General features: G+C 38.6%; 1 protein-coding gene across 8 annotated transcripts in view; it reads right to left on the bottom strand.

The window, feature by feature from the left end:
• The window catches only part of EYA4 (EYA transcriptional coactivator and phosphatase 4), a 286653-nt gene extending 268662 nt beyond the window's left edge, over positions 1–17991 (bottom strand). For 5 of the 8 annotated variants that reach the window (XM_003255733.3, XM_030809704.1, XM_030809705.1 and 2 more), the window contains exon 1: positions 16847–17235. The gene's annotated coding sequence lies outside the window, so the exon portion shown is untranslated. Of the gene's footprint in view, positions 1–16846; positions 17242–17754 lie in introns of those variants that run through there. The other 3 variants (XM_012506148.2, XM_012506149.1, XM_004087653.3) reach the window with 3 other exon arrangements.
• Between the last annotated feature and the right edge of the window lie 327 nt (positions 17992–18318).

Here is an 18318-nt window from a genome sequence, read left to right as displayed (position 1 = left end):
TTGAACCTAAAAAGTCCCCTGGGAAAGAACTCTTCCAAGGGAAGAGATGGAGAGCCATATAAGCAGAAACCAAGTCTGAGTCCTAAGTCTTGGGGCTGCAAGAAAAGAACAAGAGAACAAGCCAAAAAAGTTGCCCACTAAACTCTCTATAGAAGGGGAGGAGGGCAGGTGTCATCACTACGTACTCTGAAGTCTCTGTTACAGGGTACTGCACTGAGTGAGGGAAGTTGCTAGACACTTTCCTCGTTTCAAATTACTTGTAACCCCAGCAGTTCGATCAAAAAATATAACTCCGCAAGCTTATGGAAAGAAATGAATTTGGTGAAGAAAGCGTGGGAAAATACTGGTTAAACTAGTAAGAAAAAGATCGCAATAAACAAGAATTTAAAATGTGAGAACTGAAATCTGGAAGACGGCAGAATGAGAAGCAGAATAATTTGCCCCCTCTCTCTTGACTGAGCCAAATGTAAAGACATCAGGTGGTAGAGATGTGGATACTAGTCCTTACAGTACTCTCTAAGAGTGCTATGGTTTTTCCTGGTCCTCACTCTATGCCCCAGGCATCTCCTCCAGGGCTTCAGCCAAGTTCTTGTTCAAGCACTTGAACAAACTAGATTCACTACTGAATTAGCTTCAGGTGCTGCCCATAGACACTGCTATGGCCCACACTTGGACAATCCAGCTTGGTTTTCTTAATGTCTTAATTTCTTTTTCATGATCGTGAAAAAAAATCCAATGAGTTTCTTTTAAGAAATATCTAAGATATATAAATTCAGAATATTCATAGTCCCTAAATCAAGACTGTATCATACAAAAACACTGATTCTTTTAAAGTGCATGAATGAGTGAATGAGTGCATAAATAGGCAATAGTGCATAAATGTATGAATGAACGAATGAATGAGAGCATAAATAAGCAAATAAGGAAATATACTTCTAAAGCACATGTCAGGAAATGGATAAATTACATTTCATGAAGTTTCAGATTGAATCAGGCAAACAGAATTGTAGATTTCTATGTCTGCCATGACTCAGTGTATAGCTTTGGGAAAACCTTGTAATTTCTCCATACTTCAGTTTCTCACCCTATAAAAGGAGTATATTGCTTGAAATTTAATTCCCTCACAGCAGTGAGAGTTTTGATTCAAGGTTTATAAAACGCTTTTTAGCTTCCCTGATTAATAGGCAAAATACTGTGGTAGTTTGTATAATACATTTTCCAAAAAGGATAAAGGTAACTGGTCGAATCTGATGTAAAATAATACTTTACTCGAGAAATAAGTACCAGTCATATTTATTACCTCTCCATTTCATTTGCTAAGTAATAAAAATTACTTCTAACAGAAAAGTATCAAATTAATATTCAAGCCAGTTGAAGTGTTATCATCGTAGGCCTCACCTACGTTGGGGGAAGGAGAGTTGTTTTGTTTTTCCAGGCTACCCCACATGTTTATATGGTAAAGTCAGGAATGTTGGGCACAGTTTTGAAGGCCTCTAGCGTATTCATTGGTTTCTGGCATTCTAATGCACTCTACTCTTATAACCATAAAAGTACTCTTGAGTGCTTCTGGAAATATATAACAAATCCTTAATCAATTTAAGAGTGTTTTAACTGCATACATGAAATTTCTTGGGAGAAAATATTAGCTATTCTACACACATACAGTACTTAAGTTAGCAAGAGAGTTCCTTCTCAAAGGCACAAAGCAGCTTCCCCATAGTAATATAATTTTCAGTTTTATATGTGTAAGTCCTATTGAATCCCTTAGAATAACAGGAAATTCTGCAGCAAAAAAAACCCCACAAAAATTGATAGCTATATTTATTCAATGCAAGAGGAATACATTAGCTATTCTGAGTTGGACTACTTTTTAAAGGCACTAGATAACCACTGAAGATTAATCAAAATCTTAACCAAAAACTACAAGAACTGAATATTCTGGAGACAGAATTTTCTACATATAAGAATCTAACAATGAAATCAACTGATTAATATACTTCATTTTAAAACTGTATCTATCAGATTACTTTAGCCAGCACTTGAGTAGCAATTTTCTGGATTTTGATGCATTAACTTTTATTTTCACATTAAACAGATTATAATAAGTAACAGATTTATAAATTAGTCATTGATATGACATAACTGATATTGTGACATGTATAATAGTATTTATCAACACATTTAGAATGGAGTAATGTCATTTATTACTTATACAATGTCTATACCTTTCATTTCTATGTTAAAAAGCTATCGTAATATATGTAAGGTGCTTAGAACTGTACCTGGCACAGAGTAGGCTCTTACTAGAATAACAATATATCATTCCTCATAAGTTCTCACCAATCACATGAGAGTTAGAACCATTTCTCCTAATAATTCTGGTAAATATTTGATGGTACTAAGTAAAAAAAAATGTAGTGAATATAATATTACTGATTTACTTCCTCCTACCATTTGGGCTTAAGAACCATAAGTAAATATAATACGCATTCATAAAAATGAATACTAAATATTATTAAGTGAGAAACTAATTATATAAATTATATGTATATATTAAATATATATCATTAATAGAATTATTTATCCTAATCATAGTGGAGTATTCCAATTACTATATGAGTTTCAAGGAATTTACTACTATAACCATTCTTCTTAACCAGAGCACAAATAATTACAAGGTTCAATTAAGTTGGAATTTTTGCACCTGGTTTTTGTGAGAAAGATGAGAATATTACCTTCAAGATGCAAGATTCGTAAATCTTTTTAAAAAGCATTTTGGTATTTTCTATGGAAAATGCATATACATATTTATCTATTAATATTGCATCTAGAATTTTATCTACAGATATTTTTGGCAGATGTACAAAGAGAATAAAAATCATCAGTGCAACATACTTAGTAATAGTAAAAATATGGAAGCAATGTAAACATACACCAAAAGGGGAACAGTGAAATTATGAAATATCTGCATATATTAAATAGAAGCACCCAAAACTATACGTACTGATGTGGAAAAATATTCAAGATTCAGCAGATCAAAAGCAAGTTTTAAGGAAATCAATGATCCTATCGGAGTTAAAAATGTAAAATGAAAATAAATTACATCCTCACATAGTTCTTACATTTACACATATATAGGAAAAAAATGCCTGAAAAGATGCACACCTAAGTATAACAACTTATCCTGATTTGCAGAGATTAAGAAATGAGTAAATCCACTTTTTACTTTAAATATATTCGTATTTTTAAAACTGTTTAAGAAAGTATAACATATGCACAGTAAAATAAAATACATAAATCAAAAGTTGATCACTGATGAATATTTATTGAATAAACACTTTCACATGACCGGCAACCAAACCAAGATAAAAGACATAATCAGCATTCCAGAAGCCTCTCTCTTGCTCCCTCTGGTCATTCCTCTCAAAAGTAACCTCTATCATCTCTGTTTTAATATGTTATACAAAGTATGACTTATTTGTATTTTTTAAGTAACAGATTAAAAAAAAAACTTGCTTTAGCAGCATGAATTTCCCTCTCTGAATATCAAATACATTCAGCATTTTATTCAAAGATATCAATTAAAACTATAACCTGAGCTTTTATAGTGGGCCAGGCACTGAACCAAGTGTCTTTCCTGCATGAATTCAGTTATTCCTTACAACTCCATGAGGCGAGTACTGTTATTATTCCCCATGTACACATGCTGGAACTATGGCTTACAGCCACTCAGAAAATTACACGACCAAAGTCACATCGCCGATGAGTGGCAGAGCCTGGATATACACAAAGGTAGTCTGATTCCAGCTTTCTCAACTCCTCATCAGAAACAAACAAATAAAAATAAAGTGGTAAGATGTACAGTTGGGAGCATGAGGTGTCCCCAGCATGAAGTTCTTTTTTTGTTGTTTTGTTCTGAGTAAATGACTTAAGGTCTTAAGGTCACATAATACAGCATCTCATCTGCAAAATGGAAGGGTTAGGCTAGATCTCTCTTCTGATCTGATCATCTGACTCTGATAAATAAAGTGACCCACTGAAACAGAGCAAATATGCTTTGTCATGATGTAGTGCAATCATGTACTGCACTATGCAAAAAAATGACTCATACAAAAAAATAAAACCACATTTTTTGAAACTATTGGAAACAATAATCTTAATTTAATGTTATTTTTGGACATTGGAAGATTTTCCCCCCTAAATAAGCAAACTGGTGGTTTTTGAAGGGTCTTGCTCATCTTTGTATGGAAAATGCCTAAAAACAAACCACTAAAAACTAAACAAAATTTTTTTCCTTCCTCAATTGTGCCTGAAAAAAAAGATGTAATTTCCCTCACCAAAAGGCCACATATATTTTTAACAGATACATCTGAGATTTTTGGTCCTCACATTTTGAAACACTGACACAAACAAATACAGAACATGCTTTCTCTCAAATGAAATCTATAATTCTGAGGGTTAAAAATTCTTCAAAATAACATGAAATCGATCTTAGCAGAAGGCAACCAAAGAGATCAAGGTTTGTTTCTGGAGAAAACTAGAATTATGAAGACCAGAAACCTCAATGAGAAATCTGTCTTTTAAATGTCAGTTTATTGAAAATACCAATGTATGCCAGACATACCTTTTTTTCACTAGAAAATCAGTAATACTTTGGTACAAATGGGGCTTTAAATAAGTTGGAGTAGAAAATAACCAATAAACCAGCTTTCATGACCACAAGCAAAAGAGAACCAGTTTTCCAAAAAGTAAACAGGATTCATCCTTTGCAGATGTCTGGTTTGGGACCTAATGCCCTTTAAAGATAGGCATGGAATAGTGCAGTCACTTAATTTCCATCAATATCCCCAGGTGTTGAGGTTACAGAGGGAAAAAGATATGATCTCTCTCCTCTGTGAGTTCAAAGTCTCTCTAGAAGACAGACACATACAATGAGCCCCAACACAATGTGCTGTTATATTAATAGTCCAAAAAAAGTGCTATGGTATTACACAGAGAAAAGAATTAATTCTGCCTGAGCCTTAAGGAAGGCTTCACAGAGGAGGTGACATTTGAGCTAAGCATTGAAAGATGAGTAGATTTTTTTTTTTTTTGTCCAGATAGGCAGCAAAAGAGTACTAGGCAAGTAGGTTAAGGGAGTTGGGGCCATGGAGAATAAGAGTGGTGAGAATATGCCAGGGAGAAAAAAAGGAAGTGACTGATGGCATTATAAGAAATAAAACATTCATAAGTAAGTCTTACCACATTAGGACCCACTATACAAAGAATCAACCTGAGAAAGGAGATATGTGACTTGAATACTCTGTGGGGTTCTTTGATTTATGAACCCAGGAAGTGCTCATTTGGAAAAATAGAACCTCTGGGTTTTTGGCCGTTCTCCAGTAACTAAAGGGCCACTAGGCTTCCTGTTCAATATCTGGCATAAAGAGCCTGGATGGACCTGTGGTTTGCTGTGCCTTCTTTGGACTTCCTGTCCATGAATGAAGCAGAACTCTCCTCCACTGTCTGTGATTTAAACCCCTGTCTCAAATTCTCCACAACACTCCCCGAGAATGGCCCCCACCTGTCATTGGGTTACCCAGCACCCACTTTATCTCTTTGCTAACAAGGAGCTATGCAGGGTCCTTCTCCACCTAGGAAACAGAAAAATATTTTGGTCAAACACAGTATGCTGTATTTGCAGCCACTTTGCCACCTAAGCACACATTTCAAAATTAAAGCACAAATCAAAGGAAATGAGCGAGAAAGAGAGACAGAGAGAGAAAGAGTGAGTGTGAGAGAGAGAGTGTGTATGTGTGTGTGTGTGTGTGTGTGTGTGTGTGTGTGTGTTTTCAAGTACCTCTACCCTGCCTACTTAGGCATCAATTAGTAAATGATGTGGAATCTCCAGGTTAGTCTGACTGCTTCCATGATTATCTACCTAATACAATTAAAGTAAAACCACTAAATTAGACAATGCATGTGTGGAATTTCAAGTATCTTTGCAATTTCTAATAAGATAAAAATTATCTACTGTTTAGAACTCTTAAGAAAATTAATCTAATCATATATTTATAATATTAATGTTTCATATTTCAGAATAATTTTGAAATTCAACCCAAAACTCATATGGGAAAAGTTATCCTCTCTCACTTTATGTGAACATTATTGTTCCAATTTTGTTCAAGTGATTTTTGAAATGTCTTTCATATACGCTTAAATTATGTAAGGGTGGTGCCCAAACAACAGTCAAATTTACTTACATCAATTATATATCATTTCATAGATAAAATGCATCGGTCAGCATCAAACCCATAGAATGAGAACTTAAAAGTTTGGATCTGAGAATTCACAAAAGAGAGTTTTTACATGCAATATATTTATTTTTACTTTCTTCCAGCTGTACAAATGTTATTAACTCAAGATCTTGAACTTGTGGTTACAACTGAAAGCTACACATAATTCTTTTGAAAATTTCTCATTACAAATGAACAAATAATTTAACTCATTAAGTATTTTAATCTTGAGCAGTTGTGATTATCGGTAACTTTACCTTTTCTAACACTACAGGCTAAATAAAGTAAAAGTTTCTTATTACTGAATATTTACCCACAGAAATGGAAAGGCAATGGTCATTATTTAAAAATAAATCCAAAGTATCTACTGACAAATAACCAGAAGAACAGACACATAGATGATTCAAATAAATATTTACTTCCCACATACTCTCTCCCAGGTATTCTGTTACTCCCACTCACATATTATTTCCAGAAAAGGAAAATATGCTAGAGATGGTCAATCTGTGTGAAGCTTATCTGTAAATCCCCTCTGTGCAAAGTTAATCTATCAACCCAGACTAATGAGAATTATTTGACTTCATGTTTAAACTTGGGAGGAAGGCATTAGGATTCTCCACACTCGACTGGAAATAGAACAATCCTCTTATGCAGAGCCCTGGGAGTTTTTTGACTATATCAAATGATATTAAGATCTGCTTAGGTTATGGGTTCTCAAGAAGAGGCAATTTTGCTCCCAGAGAACACCTGACAATGTCTGGAGACACCATCATTACCCAGGGGAGGGAGGGTCCCTGTCATCCAGTGATGCCACTAAGCACCCTACCTGGCACAGGACAGTATTCCCTGAATAAATTATCCTGCCCAAAATGTCAATAACCAGAGCTTGAACAACTCTTATTTAAATATACTGAAGAATTCAGGTACAACATTAATATTATCATTTTTAAAACTATACAGATACACCTGGTAGCAGTTCCAGATAAGCTGTAAAAATAAGACCTTGACAATTAATATTTTAACTTTCCTTTTTCCTTCAGCCCCATCCTGCCACATAGCAATTATATCTGAATCCAAGGACCAAGTGATAAATTCTATAAGTAGAGGTACTAATAACCTCCTACTGTCTCTCTCAAGGTAAGAATCATAGCAATATGTAAAGCTACCTTTTAAAAAGTTTACATTGAGTTCATCAAGCCCACTGACTATTGAAAATTATACAAATTCTCATAATTGGTACCTTAAGGCTGAAAAAAAAGCAACTGAGGAAACTTAAATATTGGCTATAAAGTACTACCATTATACAATGTGCTTATAATTGCTTAAAGTAGTTGAGGAACCACACAGATTAAAGCTTTAAAAAAATCTAGATTACTATATACGGAAATATTTAATAAAAGAAATACTACTGCACAATGTAAATGGCCAATGCCAACTGTTGAGCACCTATAGTGTCTTCTCTTAAGGCTCCAAATACAACCTTGGATTTGCCAAGATGACCCACAGTATCTAATTTATACTTGGACTACTGGACACTCCATTTATGGTCACCAATCCATAGCCCCCCAAAAAAGACCTTCAGCTCTAAATATCTCTGGAACATTTGGGGGTAATCTAATGAAAGATACCCAATCAAAGTAATAATAACTGATACTCCAGCTGAAGTCTGAACCCTAGTGGCCTGGCTCCGTATTCTTCTTCTTTTTTTTTTTTTTTTTTTGAGATGGAATCTCACTCTGTTATCCAGGCTGGAGTGCAATGGTGCGATCTCGGCTCACTGCAACCTCTGCCTTCTGGGTTCAAGTGATTCTCCTGCCTCAGCCTCCCAAGTAGTTGGGATTACAGGCACCCACAACCAAGCCCAGCTATTTCTTGTATTTTTAATAGAGACGGGGTTTTGCCATGTTGGTCATGCTGGTCTCGAACTCCTGACTTCAGGTGATCCGTCCGCCTTGGCCTCCCAAAGTGCTGGGATTACAAGTGTGAGCCACCGCGCCCAGCCCCCATATTCTTTCTACTTACTCACTGTGCTATAAGAAGAACTGAGTCTCTCAGATTTCAAGTACTGTGAAATTACCATATCGCCAGAGATTTTCAGGATCCTTGGCTTATCCACCAGATCACTGACTTCCCAGTGGTAAGAAATAAACACATTTCTACATTCACGTACACATACATATAACCTAGGCCTGGATTCACAGCTGCAATTCTACTGGGTTTATACCAAAAACCCCTGAGGTTGTTATTGAGGTAGTCCCACCTTGTAATGGTCACTGCCCTTCTCACTGTTCCCAGTCTCAAGGAGGCGATGTTCAGTGTCACAATCTCTGCTCTCGTTCCCAGTCCCTCTACTCATTCATTCAATGGGAATATAACAACTACCTACTGACTATATGTCCAGCAGTGCACTGTGCATTAGCGATACAGAAATGACAAATACAGCTAATCCTTCCAGTAAATTCTCAGCTTAAAGCAGGATTTAGACTAATGTAATCTATTACATTTCAATGTGGCAAGGGCTATGTTAAATGTAGAAGCTGGATGCTCTGAGAGTAATGAAAAAGAAACGTCCAACTCAGACTCTGGAGGTCAGAGGAACTTATCAGAGGAGGTAACGTTTTGCGCCTTAAGTATTGAAAAAGCAGTAGAAAAGATATTTGCAGGGGGAGAGGGGCGATGTTTTCCAGAGAAAAAGCATTCCACGCACAAAGAAATGAAGTGGAAATGTCCAAGGTGTATTCGAGAACTGCAGTTTTCCATATAGCTGGAAAAGAGAGTTGTTGCGAGTGGAGAGTAAGAGATGAGAAGAGCAACCTGAGCAAGGTTCTCAGCATGAAGGGTTATCTTCCCTGCAGAGAATTTTGGAATTTGCCCTATAGGCAGCAGGCAAATTTTTTACGGAATTTTAAGTCCAGGAGGGACCTAATAAAAATCATGAACAAATGTGGTTGAATATCTTAGGGATGGGAGAGAGTGTTAGAGACAGCTCCAACACAGTCCAGAATGGGCCCCCAGGAGAGGCATCAAGATATTATAACTATACTTGTTATGACAAAGACATTAATATGAACAAGTGTGTATAGGACAATTGTCCACCTAAAGCTAATTTGAATACCTGAGGATTAAACCTGTGATCTTGGTTACAATGATCATCTCTCTCTAAATATTCCTGGGAATGGTATGTAAAAATGTAAGAATACAATAAAAGCTCCAAAGTCTTCAAAGCTATGCAGAGTAGAAAAGAAATATATCCATCCCACTCTAATTTTGCAAGTCTTCAGCAACACTGATAATGAAAAAGCATTTAACAAGCATTTACCAAATACCCACAACTTTGCTAACCATTTTCATGAATGAAACCTTTAAAAACTGAAGTCAACAATTAAGGGAAAAAACTAGACCTAAATTAAAATTCTTCATGAGTCAACTAAGAAAAATAACAGTAGCATCATCTTATCAACTAAAGTTAATGCCAAAAAAAAAAAAACAGTAGAATTGCCGTTCTTGACAAACGGTTTATTGAGGTTTGCATGCTTAAGTTACCTACTAGAAGCATTGTTTGAGATTACTGGAAAACCTACAAAAGGAAATCTGAATGTGATTCACCTACTACGTCATTAAATTTCGCGAGAATGACTTGAGTCATAACCATACACGAATATATATTTGCATTCAAATATAAGTGAAAAGAATTAAGTAATGTAGAGATCTGCTGATTCCCCCAAGTCATCATCACTTTCAACATACTGAAAACATTAAGTTAGAAATATTCAATCTCTTAATCAGAACATTCAGTTCTTTTCAAATCTTTTAACATTAGGGAGTTCAAAGTCAGAGGTGAAATGTAATGAATAGATCACTCCGTTGGGTATATGCAGAGGTCTGTGAATTGTATATATGACCTTGTGGATAATGAGCCCTCCCGGTATGTGGTACACCTACTTGATTAGGGATAGAATTTCAAACTCTGTGCTGTTGCTTTTGTGAGTAGAATTAAACTTAATGGCACATGAATGTAAATTTTTATGATTTAATTGTAGTCTTTCACAAGAAATGTCCTTTTCATTTTAAAAAGAAAGGGGGAAAGGATAACAGAAATAGTAGCAATAATTTACGGAAAATCTAAAGTCATGTCAAGTTAGGCCACTGCTGGTGTTTCTTCTTAAAGTCTTTAAAGGAGGAAAGATGTTCTAATTAATAAAGTCAACCTTTGCAGGTACAAGTCCTTTGTGCTGCATTCAGACCTGTAACTACACATAGGGAACATTTTGATCAGTTTTAATTTTCTCAGTGCTAAATCGAATTTGAAGACTGGTTAACAAGGATACTCAAGTTATATAAGGGAGAGTAGACACACCTTTCTGCTGATATATCACACTGGGGAGATATTTTACAGTATCTGACAGTCTATTTTTTAGTGATGCCACATGAACATGTTAGAGCAGGTACTCTGAATTAACCCCTTTTGTCAGAAGACTTGAATTTTTTTGCAGCAGTTTCCATACACTGAAGACACTTAGAGAGAATTCCAGAGGTGGCCACCGTGAGAGGGTACTGTTGGTGAGTCATTCTCAGGCCACCTACATCCTGCTTCACCTAGAGCAGTGGCACATTTCTCTACTGGGCATATCGTCAGTTTCCATTTAAATGAAAGGATCCGTGGCTGAGTATATAAGTAAATAAAAAAATGAAAACCACTGCTTCAGTGGAAAAAATACTATAAAATTGTAAAACAGGTTATTAACAGCAAAACAAAAGTTTACCTAGAGAAAACCCTACACATGCGATAACCAGATAAATTGAATGTATTTCCATAATATGGGCAGCTCCATTATAATTTAAACCTGCCTCCAGAAGTCCATCATGCACTCTTTAACTCTTCAAGCCTTATTAGTTGGTTCAACATAAATGTGCAGATTTGAGATTCAAAACCAGCATTAAAACAACAAAAAACAAAAACAAAGAAAATACAAAGTTGATAACATTTAGCCAATTTGGATAAGGCTTGAAAAGCAAAGGAAGATTCTACATGTGAGTTAAATATTTAAAAGATCTGGTCATAAGTTCTTGATAATTGGGAAACATTACAAAATATAGCATTTCTCCAAATTCAGTCATTTGCTGTCCAGCCTTCATGACTATGATTATTTAGGCCATATTCTTGTTCACTGTTACTTAATATGTTTCTTCACATACTTAATTTATTTCTTTGACTTTAATACTTTTTTTGGTCTTGTCTCAAACAATATTGTCCATGAAATTACAGGTTTAATACAAAATTTAACAAATTTTTCTAATATCTAGTTATCCTTACATAAAATATAAGTATTATTAACACAAAATGTTCAGGTACCACCTAAAATGGTGGTATATGACTGATGGAAGCAAGTGCCCAGCACATGCTTAAGGATAAGGGTGCTGGCCTCATACTGGGGAGTTAGGATCCTGGCTCCACTGTGCTGAATGACTGGGCCTCAGCTTCCTTATCTGTAAAACAGGAATAACAAAAGTACCTAATTTACGGCATAGTTAAGAAGATTAAAATTAGCTAATCCATATAAATGCTTAAAACAGTGTTTTGCACGAAATTCCTGAGTAAATGCTAGCTATGACGTTATGATGGTGATAGTGATTAATATTATAGCAATAATGACAGCCAAATTGTAATTATCTAAAGACTAAAGTGACCACTTTTATTTAAAAATACACTTTAGCATATAAATATACTCAAGAAAATATGCTCTCATATTTGACATCTACATTAATATATGCCTTGGTGATACAAAAGCTATTCCACATTGGTTTAATGCAATTTCACTTTGAAAATATTCATGTGATAATAGGAATCAGACTTTGCCTAAAAATTATAACCTAAATAAACTACCTGTGCAGAAAAAAAAAAAAACTAGAAATTCTTACACGATAGAACATATAGGTCTTTCTCCTACAGTTCAAAAGTATGTTAAAATAAATTTACTTACTATATGTAAATAAAAGCTTTAAAAATATGAACATGCTGTATTAAAACATTTCATATTGGAAAAAAATAAGAATTTCTGGTATTTTAGAATGGTGTCTTTCTTCATCATCCCTGCACTGAAATCTCAGGGTAAGAAAAGGGCCAGACCAACTCCGAAAGGTTTCAAATATCAAACTATACTATTGTGTCAGTGCCCTAAGATCAATTAGCACCTTTCAATGACAAAAAAGGTTACAGTGAGACTCAGAGGTGCACTGTCTGAAACTGTCTCAAATCACTATATAAATGTGGTTTTGATAGCACAAAATGGTTTCTATTTTAAATTAATCAGTTTCATCTCTTTTTCTGGAGGTGTGAAAGGGGTTAGGGGAGTAAGAATAGTGGTGTTCATTTTCAGTATCTCTTTACTAATAAAAAGATGGATGGAGAAACACTAAGAATGACAAATTTCAAGCATAAAATGACATATCACCAAAGCATATATTAATGTACAGCTCCACAAGCAATATTGAGTGACAGTAATGTTTACAAAGTCTTCAAACCTCTTAAAAGCAATCAAAGTTGCTTGTACTTCTTTTGAATGTGTAACTCTTGTTCATTTTCTTCCACTTAAGTTCAAGCTAAATGACACCAAGTTTGGCTCCAGAAATGATTTAATGACTATGCAGTGTCCCCTTCATTAAAACACATCTAACTATAAGATGCAGTATTACACATATTGCATCTCACCCATCTCCAGGGCAAATGCCTGAAACAGCATGTCATTTCTTAGTTTAGCAGGAAAAATTCATGAGAGAAGCAGGTACACTGCAATGCCACCCCATTCCCCTGGTGTTGATTTCCTTCACCTAGTAACCATTGTAATAAAATCCCCCAACTGTATTTCTGAATATAATTAGTTTAAGATACTCTACGGGGAGGCACGTTATAAGAGTTTAGCATTTAGTACATGTAAGAATAATACCCATTTAGAAAAAGAAACTGTCAAGATTATATTCTCACTGAAAAAAGAAGAAGGTGTTTTGATAGAGGTTTGTTCAGCTCTTCAATGAGAGGATTCAAAACGTCTCCTACTTTCGATAGCACGCTTTTCTATTTATTTCTCAAATAAGTGATCTGAAATATTTACAACCAGACAGTACCTAATTTTAGGTTTTAAGTGCTTTAACAGCTCCATGAAATATGATCAGCAGCTGCAATACAGAACTATGGTGAATAAACTCCTTATAAAGAGGGGCCTGTTTTTACAGAATGTCCAGTGTTCTTGCATTTACCTAATAGAAAAAAATGATAATGAGAAAGCATAATACATACTTGCATTCTTAAATTACTTAACGCTTAACTAAGTATTGAAAAAGATTATCTCCCCTCTTCTTGAAATCTGTATAAAAACTGTGAGGTTTTGTGGGGCAAAATAAGTTTGATTATTTGAAAGTTAGAATGTGAACTTCCTAACATTCTAACTTTTTATAACAATAGTCATGGTCTTTCTATCATTCTACCTTTCTAAAAATTCTAAATAATCTAATTCCAGTGCATAAAATTTTAAAATGAAATATCAAGCCATATAAATATATTTTTAGACACGACATCACCCATTTAGAACTTGCAACAGAGATTGAAAACATGAAATTGGATACTCTATTTCCCGTGGCTATGTAAAATTTATTTACACCCCAAAGTACAACATAAATAAAAAGGAAACTCTTAGAAATGGAGAACTTGTTTTTCTTTTTTTTAACCCAAAGAGCCTTATTAAAAGAAAAAAAATAAATTACAGCAAAATGACAAGTAACTCATCTGCCAGTCACCCGTCAAAAAACTTCTATGCAATTTTTTTCTCCAGCTTCTAGAAACCCTCTGAAATTCAGCATCTATTTTTCTTAACAATTAATAATTATTATTATTCCTTTTTATACAATCACTCCTTTTTATACAAATCTTAAGATTTTAAAATTTTTAAAACTTAAACATACTACTTAAAAGAAGTGTTAATTGTGAATACATACATATATGTGAAACGTTTTATTTTGGAAATGAGAAATTCAATTTCAAATATTCAATAAATACTAATAAAAAGAAAACAACTGAGTAAATCTTATTTTAGTTATAATTGTGAACCAACCGGTAGTTACAATGGTCTTTAAATATTGAAACATACTATTTTCAGGAAATTTACAAAGGAAAACAGGCTTTTGAAAACCATATTCATTGTAGACCTTTACTTATTATGAAAGACAAGTACATATCCCTAATAATCAGAGAAAGGAGCCATTTTCAACAAATCTAATTATGTTGCTTTCAAAGCTGTAGCTGTCAAAGGTTTTAACATTCTTGTACAGTCATTTCTAAATATGGGTTTAACTTTGAATGACTTACAACTTTTAATCAGGTGGAACAAACTATTTTTACGGTTTATAACAATAAATGTGGGTGTAGTTATATCTGCTTCCGATATTGTTGCCGTAAAAATCAGATTCTGGCAGTCTTGCTCCACACAAAACAGTCTGTCTCTTGTTACTACTGCTTTTTGTTTCTTGGGATAATGTTATTTTTAAAAATACACAAATGTCTTTGAATGCAGTCTCCTAAAACGCTCCGTATCACGTATCAAATATTTTTTTGGGGGGATTCTCTCCCCGCCCCCTCTAGTTTTTGGTTCTTCAGGTTTAAGCTTGCCAATAATATTTTAAAAGACAAAAAAAAGAGGCACTGATTCTGCTTAAAACCAAACCGTACCCGGGAAAGGAATTCAAGTATAATCCTTTCCCTAAGGTTTTAAAAACAAAAACAACGCAACAAACAAAAAAACCATCGTCAACTTTCAATCCTGTCAGTCACCTACATGTAAGTGAAACTTCAGAAGCTGTTGATGGGGAGCCCGCGGTTGTTAAACGCTCCTAAGACTCCCACCTAAATCCCGCAGGAGCCCGCACTGAAACTGACAAACACCCGAGGGTTCACAATGCAGCCGCAGATGAGAAGAGGAACAAAATGCCATATTCCAGGAGATGTATTTCGCTCCAACAATTACGTTGATTCCAGGGTGCCAAGCCAAAAGGGGTAAGGGAGAAAGAAAACTGTTAAGTATGAGCCCTTAATGTGAAACCTAACCTGTTGGTTCTCTTAGGTATCAGATTTTGGAAGTGTCTGTAATGACAGCCAGGAAAGCAAACTAATGGCCAACGGCCCACTGGGTTTGAACACCAGACTCCTGTTACCTCCTCACGGATCAAGTACACAACACACACACACACGGAGTTGCTCCACGTGGAACTGCTCTGGAACCAAAACACACGCCCGGGCGCTATTCTGCACCTTGGCAGAAAGGGTAGAGGGACCTGCACCTTCCTCCCCTGCCCTCAGGTTAAGATTCATGAATGACTCTCTAGGCCCGCTCGGGATGGCGGGGAGAGGCGCAGGGGACGCGGTGAGAGAGGACAGTCTCCACACCACTCTCCCGCACACACTCTCACCCCAGGCGCAAATCCGTTGTCTTCATAGGAAGGAGAAAGAGGGGTGCTGGTGAAGGGAGACACTGCCCCGCCAAGCAGGGAAGAGATGACAAAAATTAAATTGCGCTCTCCGCTTTCGCCCCAGCTCTGCCACCGGACTTGGTCCGCAAATTCCCTAATCGCTCCGAGCTGTTCAGAATCTCGCAGACAAAGGGAGAAAACTCAAGTGCTACCAAACGAAAGTTCGGGTTGCTGTGCGGCGCAGAATAAAACAAGCACACACACGTCTACTTCCAAACCTCGCTTCACCACGCTAAAAATCCGAACCATTTCAAGTCCCACAGCCTCCCCCGACCCAGCAGGCTTGGAAGGAGAGAAAAACCTGCTCTCCCCAGCCAGGTCCCTTCCTTTGGAGAAGTTATAAGCCTTCCATGGCACCCACTACTCGACCCAATGAACGCGACTGCTCTGACAAGGCGCCTCTAATTTCACCGACCCTGGCAAACTGCAGGAGACATTCAGTCCACGCCACATAAAAACTATTAAAGTGGAATCGCCGCAGTTGAAAAGCCCGATCAGTGCCTGGAGATTAGAACGCGAGCCTTTAAAGTACACGCACCTGGCACCGGGAAAGCCCAGGCGCCTGTGACCCTCCGAAGGACTCTAGGTCAGCATCCTCGCGCCTGGACCATCTAGGGGGTCATCAGAAAGTAATACACGTCATAAGAAAGATGTGGGGGAGACCCCGATGCGCGCGCCTCTGCCAGGTGGAGGCGGGGTGCAGGTAGAAGCCGCGCGCTGGACTGCTGGATGAACTCCGTTACGCGCAGGCTCCGCGCCGACCCCGGAAGGGACAGGCAGGCTCGGAAGAGACCCTTGGGGCTTGGGGACGTCTTCTAGGACAGAGAGCACCGCTACGGTCCGAGCGACCCGGACCCTCAGGCGTGGGGCACCCGGCCTCCAAGCGCCCCCCGGGGACGCAGGCGCCCACGCACCGTCCAGCTGCGCGTCCTCAGTCCCCAGCGCTCGGCGTCCCCGGCGGAGCCTCGCGCACTTTCCCGGAAAGTTTGGGGGTTCTCTCAACTCAGGCTCCCCCGGAAGCCCTGGGGCGGGGGTTGGAAGAAGGGGACACTCACCTCGTCGCCTGGTCCGCCTCGGGTTCCCTAAGTGTCTGTCCCACCGCGGTTCAGTGCTCCGTAATTAAGTATTTATTCTCGTTCCTTCCAGTGTCGAAGTTTCCCCTTCGCGCTGTGCCTCTGGTGAAAACAGGACATCCCCTTCGGCCACCCCACAACAAATAGCGTACACAAGCGGGGGAGAAGCGGCGCGGGGGGAGAAGCCGGCTCCGAGGTAGAGGAGGAAAGGAGAGGAGCCAAAACTCCGGACTGCGACAGGGGGGGAAAGAAGAAAACAAAAAGAGAGAGCGCGCCCAGCCGCCGCAGTCGTCACTCCCCAGCTTTTCCCGCAGCTCTTTCCCCCTCTCTAAGGCAGCGACAACTTCACGTGGACAGGATGGAAGTTTTGCGCGGAAGCCGGGAACGGCCGGAGCGTGCGCCGCGCTGCGGGCAGCCTCGCACTTGCGCAGGGAGGTGGGGCGGGGGCGACGTCTCCACCGGCTACTGCGGGCTCGGGAGGCCGCCGGGGGCCTCGGGGGAGGCCGCCAGGGACGCTGGGGTCGGCGGCGCGCGGGGGAACCACTCCGTTTTTATTTGACCTCGGGTGACTGCCTATTGTCATGGTTTGCGATCTCGCGTGGGGACTGCCCAGGGCCTCAGGGCCCTGGATGTCCCGGGTGGCGCCGCCGTAATCTCCGTGCCCTCCGCGCCGCCCCCACCCCGCCCCCACCCGGGCCGACTCGAGCGGCTGCAGCCTCCAGGCTGAGGGGAGGGACCCGCGACCGCGCTCTCCTGCCTGGGCCGGAAAGCCACTGTCGATCCCCACCTGCTTCTGTGGGGCAGCCCCTGGAATTGCCTGGAACTCTCTCGCTACCCAGTTCCCCTGTGCAGGCCACTGCGGGCCCCCTGCCGGACTCCTTTCCACTTACCCCAAGGGAGGAGACAGAAGGGACTTCGACTACTTGCAACAACGTGAAATAAAAACCAACCCAGACCAGACTGGGGCGCTTTTTCTGACGGGAGGAAATACCGTTTTCCGTGGAGATATATGTTATGAAGGACTAAGCGGTCTGGGGATAGGCTGTGCTGGGAAAGGCCTGGGCCCCTTCCAGTGCTGGGTGCAGGTATAGGCATCCCTCCCAGACGCCCAAAGGTCAAGCAGCAACGACTTACTTCCAAGGCGGCGTCAGAGCTTCCCTAGGCACATTGCTGAAATGACATTTCGTGCCTAAGCCTTCTGCGCATGTATTACGCGCCTACATAGGATTTACGATTCTATACCCATACGTGTATATGCCACAACCAGGGGACACAGCAAAGGTAGACGGAATAAACAATCCATAAATTTTGCATCAATTTAATCACCTCTTCCAAAAACCTATTGTCTATTTTAGCGGCACCTTCTTTGTCATATTGATAATAAATGTTTTAATTTGTTGATAAATCACTGAGTGTCAGTGATTGTATTGGTCACTTATGGTACATGAGTTCAT

The sequence above is a fragment of the Nomascus leucogenys genome, chromosome 3, assembly GCF_006542625.1.
Source record: "Nomascus leucogenys isolate Asia chromosome 3, Asia_NLE_v1, whole genome shotgun sequence".
Lineage (NCBI taxonomy): Eukaryota > Metazoa > Chordata > Mammalia > Primates > Hylobatidae > Nomascus > Nomascus leucogenys.
Note: the sequence above shows the minus strand (reverse complement) of the source record. Positions and strands in the feature narration are given on the sequence as shown.